This window comes from Cetorhinus maximus, chromosome 12 (genome assembly GCF_964194155.1).
Source record: "Cetorhinus maximus chromosome 12, sCetMax3.hap1.1, whole genome shotgun sequence".
NCBI classification, from domain to species: domain Eukaryota; kingdom Metazoa; phylum Chordata; class Chondrichthyes; order Lamniformes; family Cetorhinidae; genus Cetorhinus; species Cetorhinus maximus.
In genome coordinates this window covers 123,888,435-123,900,365 of record NC_135890.1, presented here as the reverse complement: position 1 = coordinate 123,900,365, position 11,931 = coordinate 123,888,435, and the positions used below count along the sequence as shown (strand labels likewise).

The 11,931-nt window shown below is 43.6% G+C and overlaps 1 protein-coding gene and 1 long non-coding RNA gene across 3 annotated transcripts in view; one reads left to right on the top strand and one right to left on the bottom strand.

The window, feature by feature from the left end:
- Positions 1-233: 233 nt before the first annotated feature.
- On the bottom strand, positions 234-11,107 carry LOC144687942 (uncharacterized). The gene is made up of 3 exons (XR_013578243.1): positions 10,889-11,107; positions 773-929; positions 234-580 (listed from the first exon to the last, which is right to left on the bottom strand). It is a non-coding gene; the product is annotated as an uncharacterized LOC144687942 (long non-coding RNA).
- pitpnm2 (phosphatidylinositol transfer protein, membrane-associated 2) overlaps positions 10,896-11,931 on the top strand; it is a 314,925-nt gene continuing 313,889 nt past the window's right edge. For both annotated transcript variants that reach the window (XM_078554574.1, XM_078554573.1), the window contains exon 1: positions 10,896-10,989. The gene's annotated coding sequence lies outside the window, so the exon portion shown is untranslated. The remainder of the gene's footprint in view (positions 10,990-11,931) is intronic.

The following is an 11,931-nucleotide window of genomic DNA, read 5'->3' as shown; positions in this document are numbered from 1 at the left end:
TGGTGAGCATCAACTGATGTCATTAACTCCCCCTTCCACCGTGTAATTATTGGATGGAAATGCTCAAGATTAATGAGCGGGATTCTGCAGATTTGCAGGTCAGACAAAACACTCAAAATAGAAAATAAAAAACTATTAATAAAAACTGAGCAAATTTTGATGTGAAAAATGTCAAGCAGGCAAAATTAAAATTCCTCATTGATCACAGGCAAAAAGAAACTCAGAATGACGGCTTCAGTAAAGCATCAACAACTTTATTCCTGGGAAAGAAGTGAGAAAACACACACAACTCATGCACAGCATCAAAATGCTGATTGATTTCAGGCTAAATTTGCTCATGGTTCAGATCCATTATTTTCTCTGTTATATAACTGATCAACTTGCTTTGAAACTTTGAGACCTCATCCTCGCTGAACCCCTTCTTCTCCAAATGACGAGTGAAACATGCTGCAGATGGAGGAGGAAGAGGGAAAACATAAGCATTGATTCATTGAAACCGTTAAACAAATAGTGAAAAACAATTAAACAGAAAAAACAAATGGAAAAATAATTGCTGCTCACTGATCTCCAGACCTTGAACCTGTAGGGGGCAAAAAAGGAACATATCAGTGTTCTGCATGCAAGATCTGTAATACAGACTAAATTACAGTGCATATACAGACTGCATGAATGAAGATGATGTATAATCACCCCCTTAGATAGCCATCACCTTTAAGGATGCTGTGTGTGTGTACTGGCGCAGTTTTTATCTGGAACATTCAGAAAATCATACCTTCCCATCTATTGGAGTGTAAAGCACCTCCGCACATGTGCTTGCCCCAACTGTGTGAATAAATGCGGGTGCAGTTTCGATCTTTGCAGGCCTGTTGCTCTGATAAGCGTGGTCATGTGCTGCAGTGTCCCCACACGTGATTGCTGTGGCCCTTGGGCTGCAATAGAAAGCAAAAGTAATAGTTAAGCACGAAGATGGCTGTTGCATAAGGCTTGCAGTTATCTAAACACGTACCATTCTGTGTGCAGGTGCTGAAAAATTGGTCCTGCAGCCTGCAGTTGAGCCTCGATAGCTTGAACTCTAACCTTTCCTGAAGGCCTTGATTGATCTCCAGATTCTGCTGGCCAAGGGCTACCTTCTCTGCCTTCAGCTTCTGCTGGCCAAGGGCTACTTTCTCTGCCTTCAGCTTCTGCTGGCCGAGGGCTACCTTCTCCGCCTTCAGCTTCTGCTGGCCGAGGGCTACCTTCTCCGCCTTCAGCTTCTGCTGGCCGAGGGCTACCTTCTCCGCCTTCAGCTTCTGCTGGCCGAGGGCTACCTTCTCCGCCTTCAGCTTCTGCTGGCCGAGGGCTACCTTCTCCGCTTTCAGCTTCTGCTGGCCGAGGGCTACCTTCTCCGCCTTCAGCTTCTGCTGGCCGAGGGCTACCTTCTCCGCCTTCAGCTTCTGCTGGCCGAGGGCTACCTTCTCCGCCTTCAGCTTCTGCTGGCCGAGGGCTACCTTCTCTGCCTTCAGCTTCTGCTGGCCGAGGGCTACCTTCTCTGCCTTCAGCTTACACCCAGAGTTCTGAAGGAGATAGCTGAAGAGATAGTGGAGACGTTAGTAGTGATCTTTCAGGAATTACTGGAGTCAAGGAGGGTCCCAGAGGACTGGAAAATTGCTAATGTAACCCCCCTGTTTTAGAAGGAAGTGAGGCAAAAGACTGGAAATTACAGGCTGATTAGCCTGACCTCGGTCGTTGGTAAGATTTTAGAGTCCATTATTAAGGATGAGATTTCAGAATACTTGGAAGTGCATGGTAAAATAGGGTAAAGTCAGCATGGTTTCATCAAGGGGAGATCATGCCTGACAAATCTGTTAGAATTCTTTGAGGAGGTAATGAGTAGGTTAGACAAAGGAGAGCCAATGGATGTTATCTACTTGGACTTCCAGAAGGCCTTTGACAAGGTGCCGCACAGGAGGCTGCTCAGTAAGATAAGAGCCCATGGTGTTAGAGGCAAGGTACTAGCATGGATAGAGGATTGGCTGTCTGGCAGGAGGCAGGGAGTGGGGATAAGGGGGTCCTTCTCAGGATGGCGGCCGGTGACTAGTGGAGTTCCGCAAGGGTCAGTGTTGGGACCACAACTTTTCACTTTATACATTAATGATCTAGATGAAGGAACTGAGGGCATTCTGGCTAAGTTTGCAGATGATACAAAGATAGGTGGAGGGACAGGTAGTATTGAGGAGGCAGGGAGGCTGCAGAAAGATTTGGACAGGTTGGGAGAATGGGCAAAGAAGTGGCAGATGGAATACAACGTGGGGAAGTGTGAGGTCATGCACTTTGGTAGGAAGAATAGAGGTATAGACTATTTTCTAAATGGGGAGAGAATTCAGAAATCTGGAGTGTAAAGGGACTTGGGAGTCCTAGTCCAGGATTCTCTTAAGGTTAACTTGCAGGTTGAGTCGGTAGTTAGGAAGGCAAATGCAATGTTGGCATTTATTTCAAGAGGACTAGAATATAAAAGCAGGGATGTGCTGCCGAGGCTTTATAAGGCTCTGGTCAGACCACATTTAGAATATTGTGAGCAATATTTGGCCCCGTATCTCAGGAAGGATGTTCTGGCCCTGGAGAGAGTCCAGAGGAGGTTCACGAGAACGATCCCAGGAATGAAAGGCTTAACATATGAGGAACGTTTGAGGACTCTGGGTCTATACTCGATGGAGTTTAGAGGGATGATGGGGGATCTGATTGAAACTTAAAGAATACTGAAAGACCTGGATAGAGTGGACGTGGGGAAGATGTTTCTGTTTGTAGGAGAGACTAGGACCCAGGGGTACAGCCTCAGAGTAAAGGGAAGACCTTTTAGAACAGAGATGAGGAGAAACTTCTTTAGTCAGAGAGTGGTGAATCTATGGAATTCATTGCCACAGAAAGCTGTGGAGGCCAGGTCATTGAGTGTATTTAAGACTGAGATAGATAGGTTCTTGATTGGTAAGGGGATCAAAGGTTATGGGGAGAAGGCGGGAGAATGGGGTTGAGAAACCTATCAGCCATGATTGAATGGCGGAGCAGACTTGATGGGCCGAATGGCCTAATTTCTGCTCCTATGTCTTATGGTCTTATGTTATGAATGTACCTTTCTTGACCATCTGGAATGGGACTTGAACCCAGAGCTCCTGGCTCAGAGGCAGGGACGCTACCCACTGTGCCACAAGATCTCCTACTTTGAAGGCCCCATGGCACTATTTGAAGAACAGCAGGGGCGTTCTCCCCGTGTCCTGGCCATTAGTTTTCCCTAAACCAACATCTAAAAAACCTGGTCATTTATCTCAGTGTTGTTTGTGGGATCTTGCTCTGAGCAAATTTCCTGCTACATATCCTACATTACAGTGGTGACAATACTTTAAAAGTGCAGGTAATTTAGCACGTCCTGAGGTTGTATCAGATGTTATATCCGCACAACTTTTTATTGCCATAAAAAGAGCTTAACATTCTGGAGATCTGAAATTCAAACAGAAGGGCTAGTGCATCCAACAGAGGGCGGTAGTGAGAAGTGACTGAGAAGCATTCTGGGAGAAGTCAGTGCAGTCACCGCAACTCAGAAGGGGATTGAGGAGGACCCACTGTCAAAGAAGGGAATAGCCCCAACCATTACATTGCTGTAGTGTTTCCATCCCTCCCTCCTCCTCAAACCAAAAAAAAGAGAGAGAGAGGTGGTCACACCGCAGGTGAAGATTACACAGGTAGAAAGGGAATGGGTGACCATCAGGAACAGTAAAAGACTCAGGAAGGTAGTCCAGGAGTCCCCTGTGGTCACCCCCCTCTCTAACAGATATACCGCTTTGGATACTGTTGGGGGGGATGGCCTCTCAGGGGAAAGCAGCAGCAGTCGAGTTCACGGCACCGTGGGTGGCCCTGCTGCTCAGAGGGGCGGGAGGAAAACAAGTGGCAAGGCTATAGTGATAGGGGATTCAATAGTTAGGGGTACAGACAGACGCTTCTGTGGCCGCAAATGTGAATCAAGGATGGTATGTTGCCTCCCTGGCGCCAGAGTCCAGGATGTCACGGAGTGGCTGCAGGACATTCTGGGGAGGGAAGGTAAACAGCCAGTGATCGTGGTACACATTGGTACCAATGACATAGGAAAACTAAGGGATGAGGACCTGCAAGCTCAGTACAGGGAGTTAGGAGATGAATTAAAATGCGGGACCTCAATTGTAGTAATCTCAGGATTACTCCCAGTTCCACGTGCTAGCGAGAGCAGGAATAAGAGGATGGACCAAATGAACACGTGGCTGGAGAGATGGTGTAGCTGGGAGGGATTCAGATTCTTGAGGCACTGGGACCGGTTCTGGGGAAGTTGGGACCTGTACAAACCGGACGGGCTACACCCAGGCAGAGCTGGGACTAGTGTCCTTGCGAGGGCTTTTGCTAGTTCTGTTGGGGAGTATTTAAACTAGTGTTGCAGGGGGATGGGATCCCAGGAGTAGGATCAGATAGGTCAGATTCAGATCAGAAAAATGAAGGTAGAACATTAGCTAGGGACGTTGTGATAGACATGGAGTTACAGGAGAAGCAAAGTTTAAAAAGTGTCCAGCAAGGGAAATTGATGGGGTTAAACTGTTTATACTTCAATGCAAGGAGTGTTACAAACAAGGTAGATGAGTTAAGGGCACAGGTAGACACATGGTAGCAGAATGTCATTGCTATAACGGAGACCTGGCTAAAGGAGGGACAAAACTGGCAGCTAAATATCCCTAGTTATAGAATCTTCAGACACGATAGAGTAGGAGATAAAAAAAGGAGGGGGAAGTTAGCACTAATGGTTAAAGAATCAATTCCAGTTGTGAGAAGGGATGATATACTAAATGGGTCAACAAACGAGGCTTCATGGATTGAGTTTAGAAATAAAAAACGGGCAGTCACACTACTGGGAGTATACTACAGACCCCCAAACAGTGAAAGGGAGATAGAAGAACAAATATGTAGGCAAATTTCTGCTTGTAAGAACAAGAGGGCAATAATAGTAGGAGACGTCAACTATCCTAATATCAACTGGGATTCAAACAATATAAGGGGCACTGAGGGAGAAAAATTCATGCAGTGTGTCCAGGAAAATTTTTTCAACCAATTAGTGACAAACCCAACGAGAGGAGATGCAATTCTAGACCTAGTATTGGAGAACGAAGAAGGGCAATGGGTGAAGTGACAGTTGGCGACCATATCGGGGACAGTGATCACAATTCAGTTAAATTTAGCATTACCATGGAAAAGGACAGAGATAAGGCAGGAGTAAAAGTCTTGAACTGGGGGGAAGGCAAATTTTGCAGAAATGAGAAGGGACTTGGCTGAGGTAGACTAGACAGCACTGCTGGAGGATAAAACAGTGGAAAACCAGTGGGAAGCACGAAAAATGCAAGATCCTAATTGTACAAAGTAGACTTGTACCCTACAAAAATAAGAGTGGTACTGCCAAATCTAGACCCCCCTGGTTGTCTAGAGGAATACAGGGGAAAACCAAACAGAAAAAGAAAGCGTACGATAGGCACAAAGAACTAAGTACTGAAGACAGCCTAGACGAATATAGGAAGTGCAGGGACGAAGTAAAAAAGGAAATAAGGAAATGAAAGAGAGGGCATGAAAAAAGGTTAGCAAGTAAAGTTAAAGATAACCCAAAGATGTTTTACCAATACATTAATGCTAAAAAGTTAGTTAAGGAAAAAGTGGGACCTATCAGAGATGAAGATAGAAACTTGTGTGTAGATGCAGAGGCTGTGGGAAGGGTTTTGAATGAATATTTTGTCTCCGTGTTTACAAAGGAAAGGGAGGATGTAGATATAGTAGTCCAGGAGGAACACTGTGAGATAATGGACGGGATAGTCATAAAGAGAGAGGAAGTACTCGAAGGGTTGAAATCCTTGAAGGTTGACAAGTCACCAGGGCCAGATGGATTGTTTCCGAGGCTGCTGAAGGAAGTCGGAGGAGATAGCAGATGCTCTGAGGATGATTTTCCAATCTTCACTAGATACGGGGGAGTTACTGGAGGACTAGAGAAATGTAAACATAGTTCCATTGTTTAAAAAGGGATCAAAGGAAATGCCAAACAATTATAGGCCAGTTAGTCTTACATCGGTGATGAGCAAATTAGTAGAATCAATCCTGAGAGATAGGATTAACGGTCATGTAGAAAGGCATGGACTAGTCAGGGATGGTCAGCATGGATTTGTTAAAGGAAGGTCTTGCCTCACAAATTTGATTGAATTCTTTGAGGAAGTGACAAGAAGGGTTGATGAAGGTAGTGCAGTGGATGTTGTGTACATGGATTTTAGCAAGGCAATTGACAAGGTCCCACATGGGAGATTGGTCAGGAAAGTAAAAGCCCATGGGATTCAGGGTAATGTGGCAAACTGGATAAAAGGTTGGCTTTGTAACAGGAAACAAAGGGTAATGATCGATGGATGCCCTTGCGAATGGAAAGTTGTCTCAAGTGGTGTTCCACAGGGCTCGGTGTTGCGACCCTTGCTGTTTGTGTTATATATTAACGATTTGGATGTGAACGTGGGGGGCACGATTGGGAAATTTGCAGATGACACAAAGATTGGCCGAGTAGTGGATCATGTAGAGGATAGCGATAATCTCCAAAATGATATAGATGGGTTGGTGGAGTGGGTGGTAAAGTGGCAGATGGACTTTAACATAGAGAAGTGTGAGGTCATACATTTAGGGAGGTCAAACAATTACAAGGATTACACAATAAATGGGAATATACTAAGAGGGGTAGATGAAGTGAGAGATCTTGGCGTACAAGTACACAGGTCCCTGAAGGCAGCCGTTCAAGTAGACAAGGTTGTAAAGAAGGCATATGGAATGCTCTCCTTCACTGGCAGAGGTATGGAATATAGAATTAAAGATATAATGTTGGAATTATATAAAACACTGGTGAGGCCACAACTGGAGTATTGTGTGCAGTTCTAGTCACCACATTTCAGGCAGGACATAATAGCTCTGGAGAGAGTGCAGAGGAGGTTTACAAGAATGTTGCCAGGGTTAGAAAAGTGTAGCTACGAGGGGAGATTGGATAGGTTGGGGTTGTTTTCCTTAGAACAAAGAAGGCTGAGAGGTGACTTGATTGAGATGTACAAAATTATGAGGGGAATAGATAGAGTGGACAGGATCAAATTATTTCCCTTGGTGGAGAATTCTAGAACCAGGGGATATCGATTCAAGATAAGTGGCAGAAGGTGTAGGGGGGACATGAGGAAGAACTTTTTTACGCAGAGGGTAGTGGGTGTCTGGAATTCGCTGCCAAGTTGGTGGTAGAGGCTGAAACTCTAAACTCTTTTAAAAAGTACCTGGATCTGCACCTTAAGTGCTGTAAGCTGCAGGGCTATGGGCCGGGTGCAGGAAGGTGGGATTAGAAAGGGCACCTGGTGTCCTCAGGCTGGCATGGACAACAAGATGTGCCAAATGGCCTCATTCTGTGCTGTAACTTTTCTATGGTTCTAGGAAAGACTGAAGCAAGTCAGTTAGCATTTAAAAAGATTGTTGATGTTAAATAAAGTTGAAGAGTCATAGAGTTTTACAGCATGGAAAGAGGCCCTTTGGCCCATCGTGTCCATGCTGATTATCAAGCCCCTATGTACTCTAATCCCATTTTCCAGCACTTGGCCCGTAGCCCTGTAAGTTATGGCATTTCAAGTGTTCATCTAAATATTACTTAAATGTTGTGAGGGTTCCTGCCTTTACCACCACCCCCAGGCAGTGAATTACAGATACCTCCCATCCTCTGGGTGAAAAAAATTTCCTCAAATCCCCTCTAAACCCCTTGCTGCTTACCTTAAATCTATGCCCCCTGGTTATTGACCCCTCCACTAAGGGGAAAAGTTTCTTCCTATCTACATCCCTCAACTTTGTACACCTCAATCAGGAACCCCTCAGCCTTCTCTGCTTTAAGGAAAGCAACCCCAGTCTATCTAGTCTCTCTTCATAGCTGAAACACTCCAGCCCAGGCAACGTCATGGTGAATCTCCTCTGTACCCTCTCCAGTGCATTCGCATCCTTCCTATAGTGTGGCGACCAGAACTGCACAAACTACTCCAGATGTGGCCTAACTAAAGCTTTATATAGCTCCATCATAACCCCCCTGCTCTTGTATTCAAGCATTATTATAAAACATTATTTTATAGCAACAGAAATTATGAAAACACTGTGTTTGTGGAGAGAAGAGAGAAGGTAATGTTTTGGATATACTGTTTTGAATTTGAGTCATAAACTTGCCTGTTTCTCTTTCCACAATACTGACTGACCAGTTAAGTGTTTCCAGCTTTATGTGTTTGTTTCAGATTTCCAGTATCTGCAGGATTTGACTTCTTGTTTAGGTGCTGTTGTGAATTATTAAACATATGAGGCTAAGTCTGCCTTGTCTTGCAGAACACCTTCCAGCAACTAATAACATAAGAAATATGAGCAGGAATGAACCATATGCTCCCTCGAACTTGATCCACCAATCAATAAGATCATGGCTGATTTTCTATCTCAATGCTATTTTCCCACCTGATCCCCATATTCTTTGAGGCAGTGGTAGTGAGTTCAGTGGATTTGTAACATTGAACATAGGTTGCCCACCACTTAGGCTGTAACATTCTAAATTGCTGGAAATTCAAACTTAGTTTGTGCAACAATTCCACAACAGCTGGATATCTTTAGTTCAAAGCTATCCTCGCCAGTCCTTTGTTTGTCTGGGGAGACCAAACACAGATTGGGTGACCATTTTGCGTGACACCTCCGTTCAGTATGCAAGATGATCCTGAGCTTTCAATCACCTGTCATTTTAATTGTCCACCTTACTCTCTGGCTGACCTCTCTATGCTTGGCCTCCTGCAGTGTTCCACTGAAGCTCAACATAAATTAAAAGAACAGCAACTCATTTTTTTGATTAGGCACTTTACTGTCTTCTGGACTTAACGCTGAATTCAACAATTTCAGAGGGTAACCCCTTTCGCCATTTTTGTTTTCTTTTTGCAAGTTTTGGTTTTGGCCTCGTTTTTCCCTTGTTTCCACTTTCAGGTGGCAGCTGTTCATCATTCTCCTATTCACATCTCCTCTCAGCACATCCTTTAGTTCTTTACTTGTCCCATTACCACTCCTTTTGGCTTTGCGCCACTACCTCTCTTGCCTTTTACTCTATCACAGACCTTCTCTTTTATTCTTTTCAACCCTCCCACTGTCATTGATTAAAACCTATGAGATTGCAAACACTTCCCAGTTCTGATGAAAGGCCATCGACCCACTTGCTTTGTAGAGGATTAAGGTATGCTTCCTGTGCTGTCCCTTGGGCTCCAGTGTATAAAGCCACCCCTCAGAACAGTTATTGCATTAATGCCACAAATGCAACATCTCTTTTACTGTACAGATCTAACAGGAGCTAAATTTGTCAGAAATAGTGTTTTGCAGTTCTCAAGCCAATCATCTTCCATAAGGTAATTTCAGAAATGCGTCTGGTCAGTGACGTCCAGGAAGGGGAACATGCCCATTTGTGTGTTAATTTGTTATTTCATAGGAATTATTTGCATGGGAGAAAAAGCTCCTCGCTTTTTCACTATGTATCCCTCATCACTTTGGTTTCAATTAAAAAAATATTCTTTTGAAGATTTTCCTCTATGCATAAGATTAATTTTCTGTAAATAAATTCTAGTGCCTAGGGATATAGGAACAGGAGGAGGCCATTTTGCTCCTCGAGTCAGTTTTGCAATCGAGCAAGATCATGGCTGATCTGTGCCCCACCTCCATTGAACTACCCATGCCCCATATCCCTTAATACAAAAATCTATCAACATCAGATTTAAAATTAACTGTTGATCTAGTATCAATTGCAGTTTGTGGCAGACAGTTCCAAACAACTTTTGCATGTCCAAGTGTTTCTAACTTCTCTCCTCCGAGGCCTGACTCTAATTTTTAGGCTATATCCCCTAGTCCTAGATTCTCCAACCAGAAGAAAGTTTCTCTCTATCTATTCTATCTGTTCGCCTTAACATCTTGAAAACTTTGACGAAATCACCCTTCATCTTCTAAATTCCTGGAAATACAAACCTAGTTTGTGCAACAATTCTACAACAGCTGGATATCTTTAGTTCAAAGCTCTCCTCGCGCACCAGGAGATATTTCAACAGCTTTACAGATTTGAAGTAAAAGAATGAATGCCAAGCAGAAGGGGGATCTGTGTAGGTCAGAGAAGTGGCAAAATTACAGTCAGAAGAAAGGATTTCGGAGTTTTTTGAAAGTGGGTGGGGGGGGGGAGAGCACTGGCAAAGCAGAGTGATATAGGAAAGGGCTACAAAATATAGTGGTGGAATTAGTGCTGTTAATGAAAGGAATGAAGAAAATAGAAGAATATCCTGGTAATAGAAGAGAGAAGTGTACACCTGGGGCATACAGCTGGAAGAGATCGCTAACCTAACAAAAGGGATTTTAATGTGAAGACAAAGATATTTACTGGGACAAGGTGGACCATTAGAGATCGGTAGAGTGTCTGAGAGGCCAGGGGCTTTGACGATCTGAAGGACATGCACTTCATGGATGCATTTGAAAAGTTTGATTTGAGGTGGTTAAAGGCACAGATCAGGGTTTAGGCTATGGTGGGTGAGAGGTGGGGCAAAGCAAGCAGTGTTGTTGATATGGGAAAAAAAAACAGACTTGGTATTGGAACTGATGGGAGGTTGGAAGTTCAGCTTGAGTCAACGGGTGCGAGGAGCTTCTGGATCTCCTGACACTGCCTCAGATGGTATCTGGGTGATCGAATCAGTGCTCCTCCAAGTATAAACTGAGAGAGAAAAATTGTATTTGTTAAACTGTACACATGTTCCCTACAGGAGAAGTAAACAACAGTAATCATGATATCTGTGTTCATTTCCTCAGACACCATGTATGTGAGGCAGCTGTTATTGACGTCGACAAGTCAGTTTTGCCTCTCTGATATCTTCCTTGAATCTTGAAAGCGAGTGGAAGTTGCGTACAACCAGGGTAAGTAGCTGTACACTAAAGATCTATGGTTTTCGCTGTCAACTTGATAGATGTCTTGTGGTGGAGGGAAGTGAAGCAGTACACAGGATTAGTAAGTCCAGATTTCTGTTCTGCACAGAAATATTATCTTTGCTGTTGGTTAGTTATTGCGCAAAGCTATATTAACTAATTCATTCTTGGTGTCGACAACAGGCTACATATAAGGTAGTGAAAAAGCATGATAAGATCCTATGGTATAATGGCTTACTGATACAGACAGGAAATGTATTCTGAGTTAAGGTTTTTCTCTCGTCTCTGTAGTGAAATTTCATTTGTATGGTTGAGCTAAGCTTCTTGTGTGAAACAACGATGTTTTTGGAAATAATGCTAATTGTAGTTAAAATTAATATTTTGCTGACCTAAAGTTGTTTCCTAATCATTTTAATTGCTGCATACAACTCTGTGTGTGCCCTTAAAGTGTTACAAGAGTGTGGGACAGAACTAGTGCTTGGCTGAAGTAAATACTGATACTTAGAAGTGAGCGAATCAAAGTATTTTGATTCAACAGCAATTTATATTTATATAGCTCCTTTAATGAAACATCCCAAGGCGCTTCAAGGAAGCAATCATATCGCTCAAATTTTTTCCCCAAAGCTAACTATCTAAAACTGCCAAGTATCAAAGCCGACAGAGACACTAACTGCAATTTAAATTATTGAAAATATCAAAGAGTCTGAAATACGGAGCAAAATAATCAGCGCCAGTAAAGGGAAAACACAGATTAGCATTTCAGGTAGCACTGAAGAACAACATTATTGAATTGGGTATATTGCCTGTGGGTTTTTTTCGCTAATGCTTTTGTTCTTTTCACTTTGTTCAGAAAGCTCCCTTCCCCCTTCCTCTTGGCTACACCACCTTTGCTGAAGCTGTGGTAATCCATCTACTACCCTTGCTCTCTCCCTT